At 35.8% G+C, this 16,225-nt stretch overlaps 1 protein-coding gene across 3 annotated transcripts in view; it reads left to right on the top strand.

The window, feature by feature from the left end:
* SLC8A1 (solute carrier family 8 member A1) overlaps nt 1–16,225 on the top strand; it is a 374,762-nt gene that overhangs the window by 21,960 nt on the left and 336,577 nt on the right. The window lies entirely within an intron of this gene.

Raw genomic sequence — 16,225 nt, forward strand, 5'->3', positions numbered from 1 at the left:
TCCCTTTTGACAGTTAAAAGGGAACATGGTCAGTCTTTCCACATGCTGGCCAGGCTCTCAAAAAAACAAAAATAAAACAAAACAAAACTTGAGCATAAACAGCTTGGGAATAGTGTTTCAAGGGAATCTGCTTGTACATCTATGAAACAAGATGGCAAGAGTCAGTCCTATAGGCATCTTAATGGACCCGAATCTCCTAAATTCTACCTCGTGGCAATTCCCTGGCATTTACAGTCTTCCACCAACTTTCTCACTGAGCATGGGGGAGAGGGCTAAGGAGGACCATTGACAAAAAAGGCTCTACTTTCTGTTGGTCTCTTATTTCTGTCCACAGAAGGTGTCCCCCTTGTGGTAACAGCAAAGGCCAGTCTAGCATTTCAACTAATCTTGGGATATTTCACACATGTCCAAAGACCTTTAGTTTTCTGTCTATCCACCCTTGAATAGCTCTGGCTTTTAAAAGGGTAAACTTTTATTCAAATACTCATTCCTATCTGAAAGTTAATGCTAAACTCAAAGCCAGATCTGCAGTCAGCTGGCTTTTAACTTCCCTTATTCTTTTAAAATGCTCTTTCCCTGGGACTGGTTATATCGTTTTTCCAAGAGGCAGTCTCAGAGATTAAGACGGTGTTATCTGTCCATTAACAATTTACTTACTGGAGCATGAAAAAGTGCTTGAGCACAAGTGTCTATTTCAGTGCCATGACTGACCATTAAGCTTTCGCAATAATGCCGCCCAGCTCTGCCTTTTTATTAGCGATGGGAAAACCAGTCTGAGTCAGCAGGTGCTGCAACGGGCTCCTTTCACTCCTGTTCCTCTCTCCTTGGAGTCAGAGTAAGCAATGAAGTAGTGAGAGTGGCAGTTTAACTTATTTTTAAGGAAGTAGTTCGATTTTACTGCTGGTTCTCTGTTTTGAGACTTAAGAATAAATATTTTTCCTCTGTCTACTGTGTCAAAATATCCAACTATCTTCTCCTAAACTTCAGGAAGAGTAAAGGTGTATATGTTGCTTTGTTCAAGCAAATAAAAAGTGATTAAGCACTTTGAAACATTAGTTTTATAAAGGAAATTGAAACTAGATTCTTAATTTTAAAAAGAATTAAAAAAGAGAGAAAGGTGAAATATTCTTCTCCATCAGCTGTTTTCCATAACTAATTTCTAGGATACTCAGGAGAAGTATACATTATGGATCTAAAGTGTTGAAAATTGCCAAAAATGAAGGAGAAAACCTGAGTACTGGTAAATCAGTATTTAGTGGTATGGCTTTCTACATCTTGCATATTCCATCTCTAATGCTGCTTCCTCAAAGAAGCCTGACACTATGTTTTTTGTTACCATTACCAACCTGATAGCCTGGGATATTTCCTACATACAATACATGTTGTTAATTAAATAAGTTTTTTTTAAAATGAAAAGGATATTTCAACAATACTTGGTTTATTTATAATATCTTCTGTAAAAGGATTTATGCCACTTCCACTGAAAGTTATACTATATATGATGGATTTGTATGATACTCTTAGGAAACCTCATTAATATGGTGTTCTTGGATGTATTTTCTCATTTGTTACATACTCTTTCTAACTTTTACTCCTTCATATGTTATATTCTGTGTTCCCCATAATGTGATGGTCTTTTTTTAAATCAAATATAGAATCATATATAAAACACATTGCAGAGCATGACAATTCTTTGACAGAGGGCTCTCTCTTAGTGGCTAATGGCAAGGGACGTGATCTGATCAGGGATCCAGATTCAGGAACATGCTGAAATAAATTCCACCACATTTGATACTCAGACTGACACATAAGATATCAACACTCTCTTTCACAGTCTGCATTATTTCTCTTGTGTGTGTCTTTTTCTGGTAGATACTGTATGAATAGATTTGTTGATCATTTGTTTAAAAATCTGTGGTCTAAATGGTTCTATTCTTCTGTCTCACCAACCTGTGGAGGGGAGAAGGTGGAGCAGACACTTAGATCAATCCAAAGCAATGGCTGATTGCCTCATTATCACTGACATTTGTGAACAGAAATGAATCAATAAAATGTACTGTGCCTCTGCCAATTTCGGGGTTTCTTATTTTTTCTGTCACAGTAGGCACAGTCTAACTCATGAAAATGAGTTATCACGCCCTGTGATCTTAGGACAAATTGCCAGTGAGTTAATATTGAATCCTGGGATCCTTATAAAGCTCATAAAAGGCAAAATCCCCACTGTTCAAAGCACTGACTTGCTCATCTGTAGAACACTGTATTCACTTCAGACACCACATTTTTAAAGATCTAAAAAAAAATTAATGGCCTATAAGGCAAAACATCATGAAAGAACTTTAGTAACCGACAGGTGAAGGAGCCATGGAGGTTTCAATTCATTTAAGAAGGAGTCAGATCTTCCTTTCAAAAGAAGGCACCTCACACAAAAGTGAGGGTGCAGAGGGGTTTAGAGGGCAAAAAACACCCATAGGAGACAACTGTGTGGTAGAGTCCAGGACAACGCAGAGAAGTTCCAAGTAATTTGCCAGGTGCAGCTAAGAGCTGGGCTTCCTGGAAAGGAAGTGAGTTTCTTTAGGGTAATTAAAAGTGTTCAAAGAGTGCCAGACAACATATTTTCAGATGTGTTACTGAAGGAAATATTTGATTACAAAAGAATTTGTACTTATAAAGTCTTTAAAAGCACTTCCAACTTCAATAATTTAGAATTATCTGATTAGCTGGCAGGTAGCAAGTTGTCAAAGGAATGTAATATTCAGAAGATAAATTCACCTTCACGCATAACAGATGCAAACAGATAATTACTAAAAGAAGAGAGAATTATTCTCAAGGGGCCTGGAGGATGAAATCCATAATCTCAGGTGAGGCAGGATTGTAGACTGGCCAAGAAATAGGGTCTCAAATCAAACCATGGATATTACATAATTTGCACAGTTAAGGGAAGCATGAAGTAGGTGCTCAGTTATTATATGTTGAGTACATTCATTCATGCAGTCCCTTATTGGACACCTCATACAGACCAGGAAATATGCCACTGGTACCTACTTTGTGCAAGGTACTATTCTAGATGCTGGGAATACCTGAGTGAAAATTTTCTGACCTTGATGAGCTTATTCTACAGTTGCTGAGCTAGATATTAAACACAGATTACAATTTTAAGTCATTATAGCTATGGTAAGTGTATTTCTAAAAGTATAGTGTATACAGCAGGAAATAAGACCTGGTCTAAGTAATCAAGGAAAGTTTTCTTAAGAAAAAATACATTGAGCTGAGTGATGAGAAAATAGCCACCAAACTTTAAAATGCTTGTAAAATGAATATAATAGTTTTATACCAACAAAGTGAAAGCACATAGAGACCATAGAATAAAGTATGTAATACTATGTGAAGACATATTAAATATATAATATATATAATGTTTGCAATAGCTTTATGATATTTATACCATACCATTATCATGTATAACCTACTTCCCAATACAGAAATCATCAAGCCTGTTTATAGTAAGGATACATGTCCTGCAGGTAAAGAATTACATTCAGCAAAATTTGAGCTCAATATTAGTGAAACAGTCTTAAAGATCCCTTCCACCTCTAAAGCTATATCCATGAGACAACCAAAAATCCAAAAATGCAATCAATGGGAGAAATACAGAAGATGTCTGACTGTGAATTATTAACATTGAAACCACAAGTAATGAATATGGCACTGAAGCATATTTAGATCATTGTCTAGTGGAGAGTGGGCAAAAGGAATTATCCAGATTCAAATGGTGGGGAATTTTCCCAAAGGAAGAGGATCAAATACTTAGAAGTAAAATAACACAATAAATGTCCACTAAAGAGACCCAATTTAAAAATTAGAGTCTATGGAAATCATTTGAACACAGTTCCAAAGGAAAAGCTTTAACGCTTATTTGACTAATAGTAGTATGATTGGAATAATAATATTTTCTTCCAAAATGTCAGTTTGTAAGGGATAGTTTTATTGGGATACAAAGTAATAATGCATGTGTTTTCTTTAAAAAGTGTAGTGATAACAGCATCTTACTACGCTGATGGACAGTGACTGTAATGGGGTTTGTGGGGGGGACCTGTTGAAGGGGGAAGCCTAGTAAACATAATGTTCTTCATGTAATTGCAGATTAATCAAAACAACAACAACAAAAAAAGTGTAGTGATATAATGTTATAGATATACCTGCTCTGCATACAATGATATCTTCTTAATAGAATGTGATTGGTGCCAGCATTTTTGATAAACGTTTTTATCAGTTAGGATTAAATTCAGCTGTAAATGACAAACACCCAAAATGAGGACTTCTTAAGTAAGATAGTGGTCTGTCTCCCTTTGATGAATATTATCTGAAAATAAGCCTTTCAGGGCTGGTAGAGTGGCTTTATGATCAAGAGGACTCCTTCTATCTATCTTGATGCTTTGCCAACCTTAGTGTGCTGTCTCATGGACCATGGTGGCTGCTCAAATTCCAGCCATCAGCCAGTGTTTGAGTTAGCAGAAAGGAGAAAGGGGAAGAGAAAGGAACAAAGGGAGCATGTCAGCTGTCTTTTAAGGATGTTTTCTGGAAGTTGTCACATAACACTTGTTTCCATCTCCTCAGGCAGAACTTAGTCATGTGGCCACATTTAACTGCAAAGCAGTATTTATTCTAAGCAGTTAAAACTGAGGAGTCTGTTACTAACCAAATATTGGACTAAATGATTAGCAGGTTTTTTTTCTTTTGATTTGTTGTTTTGTTTATTTTCTTGTGGTGGTTAGGATTATGCTTTCTCTCATCTCTAAATGCTGACTGAAGCTTTCTATATACTTTCTTTTGCTACTTTTAATTGATGGCTATCTCATCCACCCTCACCTCTAACCACATCCTTGGCTTCTACATTATAAGCTTTTGGGGTTCAGAAATGTATCATATTTACTTTTAATCATCCCAAGTAGTTATCAATTACTTTATATACTATATATATATATATATATATATATATATATATATATATATACACATACATACATACAATTGTGTATTTTAAATTATATAAATATGTAAGTAAAGTAGCTTAATAATCACTAATAATACAAAAAATATTTGACTAATCATTGTATCTTTTTATTATTGTCATCAGCACTTTCATCCAGTAAGAGTGTAACGTGGCTCCTACAAGGGAAGTAAGGAGAAGCTTTGCCTCCCTATGGGTTTCGGAAAACAGGAAGTATCTCTAAGAGACATTATGTGGTCACAGTAACTCTGAAGATAGGCTTCTTGGATTCAAATCCCAGCTTTGCCATTTACTAGCTGTGTGACCACGGTAAATCACTAAATGTCTACATCCCTCAATTTCTTTATTGTGTAAAATAAAGACAATAACAAGGATGGATTGTCATGGTGGTACTCAGAGTGGATGTACAGTGCAGCTAAGAAGCGTATGTTCAGAAATCCTCATAGCCACGCGTCCCTTCCCAGGCCCTGGCAATATGTTCACATGATCATATGCTTTGGCAAAATGGACAGAAGTAAAATCTTTTTGTTCATTTTCTTAAAATAGGCCCCCACACTGTGTAAGTTTCAGTCCGTACACTACCCAAAGCTTCCCTTGGCAGTTTGGCAGTGAATGAGCAGCCACAAATGACCCTGTCCTGGGTGGAATCTTGAATTAACAGCTCTAAGGCAAGGGTTCTCTGTGTAGTCGTGGGCCAGCTGAAACAGATTCTTGGGACGTTTGTTCAGAAAAATGCAGCAACTGGGAGCCTACACCTCCAGAATACAAATCTTTTGACAAGTGTCCTGCAAATCTCCATTTTGACTTAGCTTATCAAGTGATTCTAATATGCCTTAAATTTTGAAACACTCTATTGTAATAGGTCTTCAAATTTTGGAATTCCAATTTTTAACTACACAATCCTGATTCAGAAATCACCAACCAAAAGGCTGTGTGGAAGAACCAGAAAACTGGCCATCTCTTTCAGGTTTTTCCCAAGACAAGGAATGCTCTGAATTTTGAGAGATAAAACGGGGAGAGACAGGAAGAGTTAGAATCCCGCTTTTCAGCATGCAACTTGTCTGAAAGGGTTGAGACTTATGAACTATTATTTTTCCATTGGTATGTTTTCAAGAATAAATGCATTATTCCATTCCCCCTACCCATGAACCTAGTTGTAAAATGATAATTCTCTGCAATATGAGATGTTATTAATGCAAATCAAATTATGTTTTTCTTTTTTTATGGAGAGAGAAGAGGGATCCAAGACTTACTGCTACTCTTTCCCAGATACACTGCAAGATGCTCTACAAATGTTATCTCATTAAATTTTTATAACAATCCTGCATGAGAGATGGCATTCCTATTTTTATGAATAAGAAAACTAAAGCAGATTAAATGATCTTGCAAAAAATCACGCACCAACATATGGCAGGGATTTAAACCCAGGTATGACTGAACTTAAAGCCTGTTTTTCCTCCCGAACACCATGGTGCTTACAAATAAATATGGCATGCATTGTGTGTGAGGTGACATTCAAAGCTTAATCTTTGAGAAGATATGATGTGAGATACCTCAGAACCAATTAATTGCCCTCCTTTTTACATCCATTGCTCCCCAGGTAACTCACGTTCTTAAAAATACTGTAAAGCATGCACGCTTGTGCAAACACACACACACAAAGGAGAACATTTGCTTCCCTTTGGAAAAGGACTACAGATGATGCCATTTTTCTGACACAGTTGTAGCTTAGGGCAAAGAAGGCACTCCTCCCTCCTCCTCCCACATTAAAGGATCTGACTATAATTAAAAGGTTGTGGTTGTGATCTTTCATATTCTTAGGCATTTGTGTTTAAACATTGAAGCAATTGACAAATCTCTGCAAAAATATAAGATTAGATGGTGGGTGCTCATGTCAGATGCTGTGCACACCAGGGACTTCATCCCTCAGTGTGTCACTGAGCTCGTTCATTCCTGACCAGATATGGCCTGGGAGAGGTGGTACATCTTAGCAGGGTCAGTGCACCCAGCACAACTTGAAAAATTATGTTTGAGACCCTTTCACCCCAACAAGATTTGTTGGATAGGATTCAACTAATACACTCAACCTCTTCAAAGCATGGTTAGGTCAGCATAACCTTTGGTGGGAGAAAACTGTTCATTTGGAGAAGAGAGCAACTCTTGGCTTCCTCTTTCAATGTTTCATGAGGATTTTTGTTTTAGTTCTAAAGAATAAATGTTTGTGGCTTCTCTACTGGCACCAGATAAAATCAGAATCTAATTTGAAAAAACAATGAAAATATGTAGTTTTTATCTTACAGTCTTTCCTTTTCCTGGTTCTCTCTTATTCCTCAGTAAAATCTAGTCACTGTGGAAACCTTGTCATGGGGCCTCAGCTCCATCAACAGGAAGAAATTGCCTAGGGCATTAATTACGAGCCCATGGGTGTGGACTGAGGACAAGCAGTTCCATGGCTCTTAGAAGGATCACTGTGAAGAGATGAGCAGTGCAAGGGATGTTAAATATCCCTATTTTTCTCACAATATTAATGATTTTTAAAATGTTTTCCACAAATCCAGAAGTGTTAGGATGTCAAAGCACCTTGTAATCAAAGCTGAGATGGAAACACTCACTTATTGGTCATATTTTAGTAGTGATTTTTCCCAATTAGAAATAAACCAGTGCTTTAAGAGTTAGGAACATGAAAACTCTACTTATTGCTGCTGGAATGTTTTTTCTCTTACTAACCAAGAAGAGAAATTTCTGTTTCCTTATCTGTGGAGTATATGAGGTATTTATCACTATTATCTCCTATCAGTGATAAGTATCTTGAGAAAGAAAGTACTATCTAGCCAGGTGACTAAGAAAAAGTTTTCTGTGAGTTGAAAGAACATTTATGATTTCCCTAAGCCTGAGAAAATTTATGGCTAGAAGATAAATAGCATATCAAGAACTTGGGTTCAGGTTCTAGTGGGACAATGAATTCACTGTGACTATATGCTATACACATAAAATAAACAAAAAATAACTTTAAATTTATATGTTAAATTACATACAAAAACTACAAATTCTGATATCCCTTGAACGTTTATTTTTGAAATATCTTGATTTAGAATTGAATTTCTCCCCAAAATTCAAATGTATTTTCAATGTTCAATAATAAGCACATATCTAAATATTTGCACATTCTGAATTAGTGATCTGATAAAGCTTGAAAGTTTTCTTGAAGTTTAAAATTAGTTGGTCACTAATGAAATGCAATGTCCAGTGAAGTGGATGTGAATTTCCTTCAAAGTTCATCAAGTATAAAAATCATATTGAAATCTTTTTATCTCTCAGATCCTTTTGAACCCATCAGAAACTGATTATTTTAAAAGGGAGACATGTACTATATTTTAGGATAATTTTTCAGTGGCAAAAACGTACTACATGAGATTTTAACCACTCACACAAAATCATAGACTTTCAAATGAACAGTACATTTGATTAGCTTACACATGTTGCTTTAAGCAGTTTTTGTTTAATGTTTGGATTTATAAATACAAAGATGAGTACCTATTGCAATTTGTGGGATGGTTTAGCTCTGTAAAGGTCACACTGAGTTTAGTAATATGTAAACAGGGCCTCAGCAATATGTAAACAGGGCATGGAAGACATTTGGTTCAGCCTAGTACTCTGCTGATTAAGGCTCAAATAATGATTGTCCTCCTATGACAAAAAGAACTGCTTTCAAAAGGTGGTTTGCCTTGTTTTTCAGAAAAATGGTAACCGTGTGTGTGTGTGTGTGTGTGTGTGTGTGTGTGTGTAGAGAGAGATTAGAGAAACTGGGAAAGGGAAAGCACCTCTATCATCCCCAACCAAGGTATCGCTGAATGTGAAAAGATAGAATAGACAGTATAAAGAAATGACTACTCAAACAAAATTAATGAACAGGAAAAAGGGAGAGAATAAAATAACTCTCTGGAAACTGTATCAGTGGATTTTTACTTGTCAAAAATGTGTGGCCAAAGGAGGCAGACTGGAATAATAACAATGCCATGTATTAACATAACATTTTTTTCCTGAGATGTTCTTAATACAGTGTGGTCATCTATGGCCTTTCCCTTAGCTTCAGTCAAATAGTGCCTGAAAAGTATTGAGTCACAACTATTCTGAAAATGTGTTATGCCATATCAAGCTACTCTAATTCATAAATAGACATTTACTGAGCACTTTCTCTACATCTTGAAATTTATAGTAACCAATGTTCTTGCATTGAGTTACCACATTGACCAAATTTCCCCTACACACACACACACACACAGAGGCACAACACGCTCACACATATGCACCTTTATACAAATTCAGCAGTTCAATTGAAGGGTAAATTACTCATGTGGTAAAGTGTGCAAACAGAGCAGAGATAAATGCAGTTAAGTTCATCTTTAGCCAGAGGAAGGAAAAGTTTCCATGCCAATTGACCCCTTTTCTTCCTTCAGCAAAAGGTCAAGAGTCTTTTGCATTTTGGGGCTGCCTGAAAAGTTAAGCGATGATTTCCAAAATAATTTTTAAGTGGTAAAAAAAATTATTATCTTCTCCAAATGTGGAACAAATAAATAGGGAAGGGGGAGGAGCAAGTGGATCATTTTACAGATAACCTGAAGCAGAGAGAATTTAATTGATTTACTCAACGTGTATTCAGAGGATTCTAGGAATAGGGAGCTCCAAACCTTAGCTTTCAATCTAGGACTGTATCATAAGGTCTTCTGTCTTTTAAGATAATAGAACCTTACATTTTCTTCAGACTCCATGGCAATTCAGCCTACTAAAAAAAAAGAAACTAAAAAGGATCATGTTGGCCAAGAAATTCACATATTTGATAAGTTCTCTGTCCCTGCTTTTAAAGAATATTATGTTTTTAAACACTGAATGTTTCAAAGAATGCATGACACTGTCATCACCAATATTGTTTGCTCGGGGCAAAATGCCCCCATAGATTAATCATAGCTATGTTTGCCAGACCAAAATATCAGAGAATATATTCTGTTAACTTTTACTCATTGATTTACTGCTTCACTTGCCTTGTTAAGAATTTAACGTGTACCTAATTTAAATTTTTTAATTTAGTGCAGTAGGCATTAGGTTTGGTGCTGTAATAAAGGTGTGAGCAAAACAGACTTCAGAAAGATACTTATACTAGAAAATCTGAAATAGATGATCACTATTCCTAGCTGTTCAGAAATCAAGAGACCATTGTATATTCTCTATCCCACTTAGCTTTCTTGGAGAGAAAAGAAATGTACATTTCCAGTAAGATACTCTACTCTTGATACAGTCATGCCATTAAGACAGAAGTTAATACTCAGGTGCCAGCCACCAAGTGTGTCCCCCACTTTTGGAGCTTTTCATTTATAGATTTGGAAAAGGGAGTGAAGTCCTTTGTTTCATTGGAGGCAATCAATAAACTTAAGTCCTTTGTTCATTGGAGGTAATCAATATACTTTTTCAAAGGAAAGACTGAATCGTCCAGTCTAGGGACTGAAAACAGCTCTCAGAGTGGCTCCTGGAGTGAGCCTGTTGTGTGTGGATGAAAATGTCTCCAAGGGTTGAGGTCCTGTGTTCAGACCTCAGAATTCACAATAGGGGTCTAAGAACCAAAGCCCAGCTTTGTAAATTATCACATAAAATTAGTGGCAGTCTAAATTCTTATCTTTTTGACTCCTCAGTTAAAATCCCAAATTTGTATTGGGATGGCATGTACAGCCCTTTGTTCCTCAGGCCTTATTTTTCATCACTTTTCCATATGCATTAAGCATTCTACACACACCAAGCTTCCTGCACATCCCAGGAAGCAAATTGCTCTCCCATCCCACTCTGGCTTCCCATATCAGCGCTCCTCCTACAGTGCCTTCCCAGAAAACCTTCAGTGATCCTTTAGGACTCTGGGTGCGCAACACATTCACACAGTATGACAATTACTCTTCCTGAGTCTGGAATCAGAACCTCAGAACACTCCCTCGTGCTGTCACTTCTTTCATATGTCATTACTTTCCCACCAGGACTGGAGGCCTCAAGGCTGACCTATGTGAATAGGGGCCGAACCACAATGTACTCTCCACATCATTTATGCCTTACTTCATCCCAACTTCTGCTTTTTTTCCATCATCTATGCATTCTCTTGATAACTTCTGCCTTGAAATATGCATTACACAGTTCAACCCTGACTTCATCTCCCTGCGTGACTATGGCTGGAAGCCTCATCCATGTTCTTTTATTGGCATTGATAGTCCACAGCAATCTACAGCCCCATTGTCCCCTGCTTTGCCTTTCGGCTGATGCAGTTCCCAGTAAAGGCTTCTATTAGTTTTACTAAGAAAATACCATTTTCTGTTCAACAAATTACTCTATTTAATACGGTTTAGCTATTTAGTAGAGTTTAGCTATATGACCACACATTAATTTCTGGTTCTAGAAGAACTGGAACATTAGATATTATGCATAACACTAAAGGATACTCAGTGTAATTGTATTTTCTTTAATGATTCAGAAGGCTTTGGGGACCATATATTAATTCAAGGATTGCATTATGAACATCAGTTATTTTCCCATAAATAAGAAAAAGATCCAGTTAATATAATGCTCCAGAAAATAACTACTGAACAGTTATCTTGCTTTTGTGGTGGTTTTAGTTGAATAGAGCAAACCAGTTTGTTTCCAATTGATAACTATGGTGCCTGTTCATTAGCAAATTTCTTTGTGAAATGTCTTGCTAGAGGAGGGATGGGCTTTGAGTGGATATGAGGCAAGGATCCTGGTCTAGCATACCTACAGCATGCTGTGGCACAGGTTAGACGAGACTAAGTAGGTGAGACCAAAATAAAGGCAGAACAACTCAAGTGAAGCATGAGATGTAGAACCTACTGCACAGGAAGAGTGTAGATGGGCACTCAGGGCACCAGACACTCAGGTGGCTTTTTAAAGCCCAGAGCAGGCAAAGGACCTGTCATCTACTGTGTGTCTGCCTGCTCTTCTTAACTTTTGCATCACTTGGGTCCCAGCACATCACATTCTCCTCCAAAGTCCCCGTATGTTTCCTTCCAAAGTCAATGGCCATTTGTTCTGGTTTCCTCCTTTGGTTCCTGCTCTTCTCAGTCTTTAAGTGTAGGAGTACTCTGACCCAGGGAAGCAGAGAGCACTGTGCCTTAGGCTTTTGGACCAAAGCTATTAGAGAATCCCTTTGGAAGAAGACAAGTGGAAATAAGTTGTAAATTGGGTGATATGTGAAATATGCAAATAGGAAGAAGTCATAGTTACTGAAAGAGAAATCTTATGCTTGCATTGAAAAATCAAAATGTTCCAAAACTAACCTCAAAATGCTTTAATTGACTTGTAAATAATGTGTTTAATTTCTCATTACTTATTTATTTCCATGTTTTGAACAAAACAAAAGCTCTTAGAGATAAAAGAAGTCTGGGAATATGTTAAGGTTGTTAATTATATTTTGAATAGAAAATTGCTTAGAGATGAGAAATCCCCCCAAGCCCCTTAAAAATTCTTAAGCATTGGAGAAAGTTATGTGTTTTGGGGAAACAGACTGAAAATAAGAGTAGCATTCTAAGACAGCAGTTCTCAAAGTGTGATCTGGGGGCCCTTGAATATATCCGAACCTCTCTCAGAGGATCCATAGGGCCAAAACTATCTTCACAATAATATGAAGATGTTATTTGCCTTTTTTATTTTCATTTTCTCACAAGTATACACTGGAGTTTTCCAGAAGTTGCATTGTGTGTGACAGTCAACAGATTAAATGATAAAGAAGAAATGAAAATCCAGTTGTCTTAAGCCAAACATTAGAAATAGTTGAGAATATGGAAAACAAGATCATTTTTCTCACTAAATATTTTTGTCTTGGAAAATGTAATTATTTTTGTAAAAAATTATATCATTTACATTAACATGCAATGGGCATATTATTGCTATTTTATTGAGTCAATAACTAAACAGTTAATAAATTCTTAGTTTTAATTTCTAAGACAATAAATATCTATAGCTGTAACTCACACAAGCTAAAGCTCTGTTGGATCCCCACGAATTTTTAACAGCATAATGGGGCCCCTAATATTTGACAACTGGTGATCTAAGACCCCAAACTATAAACAAATAGATTCCTAAATAAATATTTTATAAATTAAATTTAAGACAATGAAGACAAAGTTAAATATATTTTCACTTGTTTACTTTAATAAAATCTATTTTTTAGGACTCCAAGAAAAATCATGATTTTTTTTTTCATCCATTATGTCTTCCTCTTCCACAAAGGTTTTTAGTGTAGACTCAGACAATTGTTTCAGCTTATTACACATACAATTAACTAAAGCTTTACAAACATGAATCCAAATGGAAACCCACTGAAAGTTTTTAAGGTCTAGCAGTGTGCCCATGAGCACAGTCTTCCCAAAACCCTTCTAAACTTCACTCTCTTTAATTCCAAAGTAGTGATAATATTAGTACCTAAATCAAAGGGTACTAAACCGTACCTAAATCAAAGGGTAATAAGATTAAGTAACTTCATGCTCATAAAGTATCCAGAATATTGCTAGGCACATTTAATAAATGTTAGCTACTGTTATAGTTAATACAGAAATGTTAGCTACCTTTATAATCATTACCGAGAATAATACCAAAATATTAGCAGGAACTGTGGAAGAAAAAAGAAATCTGACATTAAATACTATAGGAAGTATTTGGATTTCAAAGTAATTAGAAATTGAAAAATAAATTTAATCTTAGCATTGAGACAGTATTCTTTTCTGAAAAATCATATACGGTTTCATCTAAAAGTAAATTTTCCCTTCTGCTACTTTATATCCAGTAACCATGTGATAAAGCTACATTATGCAGATTAAATATATGCCCCAAAGAAGAAAACAGGCGGCACATTATGAAGATTAGTAATCATAGAAAATATAATCTGCTGGTCCTAAATATGTCATTTTCTAATAATGTTGTTTCCTAAGCCAGGATGCCATTTCTAAAATAATATGGCTAGAAGACAATTGTCCTAACAAACAATAATGGAAGTCAATGGAAACCAGTAAGTGCTCAGAAATATTTGTTGAGTTGGATGCATTAATATGCCTCATTAAAACTAGTAGTCTATAGTGTTAGTCTCCACTGATTGAATATGTAAATTTCAAGAAGGCAGCAAGTTTTATTGTGTTTATTCCTACATACTAGCAAGCACCTGGAACAGGCCTGGTTATGGTAGGCACTCAAAACACATTTGTTGGAGGACAATACAACTTTGAAATAGCCAAGAGGAGTGTTGGGTAACAACCGTTAGGATTGAGTCATTGGCGAATAATTCTAAAAACTTAGCCTTATATTAACATAACGCTTGATGTTTTACCAAGAACTTTCTAATGCAATCTCACCAACTCCATGGGGTAAGAATGCTTGGAATGCCTCATTTCCATTTTATAAAAGCAGTAACTTTAGGAAGCTCACAGAGATTAAAGATTAATTTCAGTGACAGATGTTGTCAGGCTTGAACCCAGATGTTCCTATTCAAGGTCTTACAGTTTTTTACTCCATCATAGGCAAGTATAAGTTTACTGCAGGTTTGTCATATAAAATACAAATCAGAAGGTCACTGTTGACAGCATCTGGATTTCTATACCACTTTGATTCCTCTGCTTTCATGCCCTCGTTTATAATCCCCCTGCTTTAGATATAAGTCAGGTTTGTCCCTAGTCGGTCTCAGGCAGGAAGAGTGCTCTATCCTATATATGTGATGCCCTGTCCTTTTCATTTATTAGATGATGCATTATAACTGGATAAACATCTTTTAAACTTCCTTAATTTTTAAGGATTTGCCAGCATGCTATAGAAACACATATACTAAAGTTTGAAAATTTTGACTAAAAAAATTAATCTTGCCCTATCTTGCCAAAGTTATCTGATATTTTCACTATTTGTAATTGAAAAAAAAACCTGTTTCAACTCATTGCAATTGCAGTAATCATTTCAGATTCTGTGTCAACTTTATTGCCTTGAGGTGTGTGAATAGGGTATTTCCAGACAGATGCCTGAGGTTGGTAAATTCTTATTTTAATAAAGGGTGTGCTTCTTTTACATGACTGATGGAGAAACATTACATTTAGGCAGCAAGAGCAATTCAGTGTGCCTAGCTCACAATTTATTACTATCTCATTGCAGAGACTGGTAGGGGAAGTAGTATGTCTCTTTCACAGGAGCTGAAATGGTGCTAGCGCCATGAGAGTTTAGACATTGATGGATAAGGTAATCTATCCCAACAGAAATGCAGCGGCAGAGAATTAAGTAAAATCCTCTGTGTGGTTAAGACATGCCAGGTAAGACTTTTAAACTAGAGAAGAGGTGAATGATACTGATAAGGGAATGCCATGGTCAGGCCAGCAAAGAACAGTCTCCAGGTAAGAAATCCTGGGTCCAAGTCCCAGTTTTGGAGTTTATTAGCTTGGTGAACATAGACTGTTCTCTCATCTGTAAAATAAGATTAGCAGTACTTATAGCAGAGAGTGGTTCTAAAGATTAACTAGCATGGTAGGTATAGGGTCTCTATGTACCACAGAACTTTAGCAGTGGTTAAACTTCTGCTTGAGAAACTAAACATTCACTGTAAAGCTTCCAGCAATTGGGTTCAGTATAAAATCAGCCATTTCACAGGTGATAAGAAGCCTTAAACCTAGATATAAAAATTTTAAAGTTGGATGGTAGAAATCATAATTATCTAAATCATAGTTATAAACCACTTATCTGTATGTAATCTGCACTGAGATTTAAGGGAAGAAGAAACAGTGGTACATGTTAGGCTTAAATGATAATGAACAGGAATCTTCTTTATTTACAAATTGAAAATTGATTTATTAGGTTTTTCCAATTAAAGAAGTATTATTTCATTGCTTATGGAAAATAATTTTTTAATCATAAATAAACTTAGAATTTCATTTTTATTGTTAATTGTGAAAAAATTCTATTAATGAAAGTAAGTAAAGTAGAAAGAGAAAATTACTCAAATGCCACCATGCAGAATTCAATAAATATAAGTAACATTTGAAAGGATTGACTTTCAGAATTTATATATATATATACATATATATATTTAAATCTGTTCATATTATTAATCTATTTACAAATGTATCATCAAACTACATATGATTTTTTTGTAGTCTGCTTGAAACATAATGTCTGTTCTTCTTGATATAGACCTATATTCTA

Source organism: Manis javanica, chromosome 1, assembly GCF_040802235.1.
Source record: "Manis javanica isolate MJ-LG chromosome 1, MJ_LKY, whole genome shotgun sequence".
NCBI lineage: Eukaryota > Metazoa > Chordata > Mammalia > Pholidota > Manidae > Manis > Manis javanica.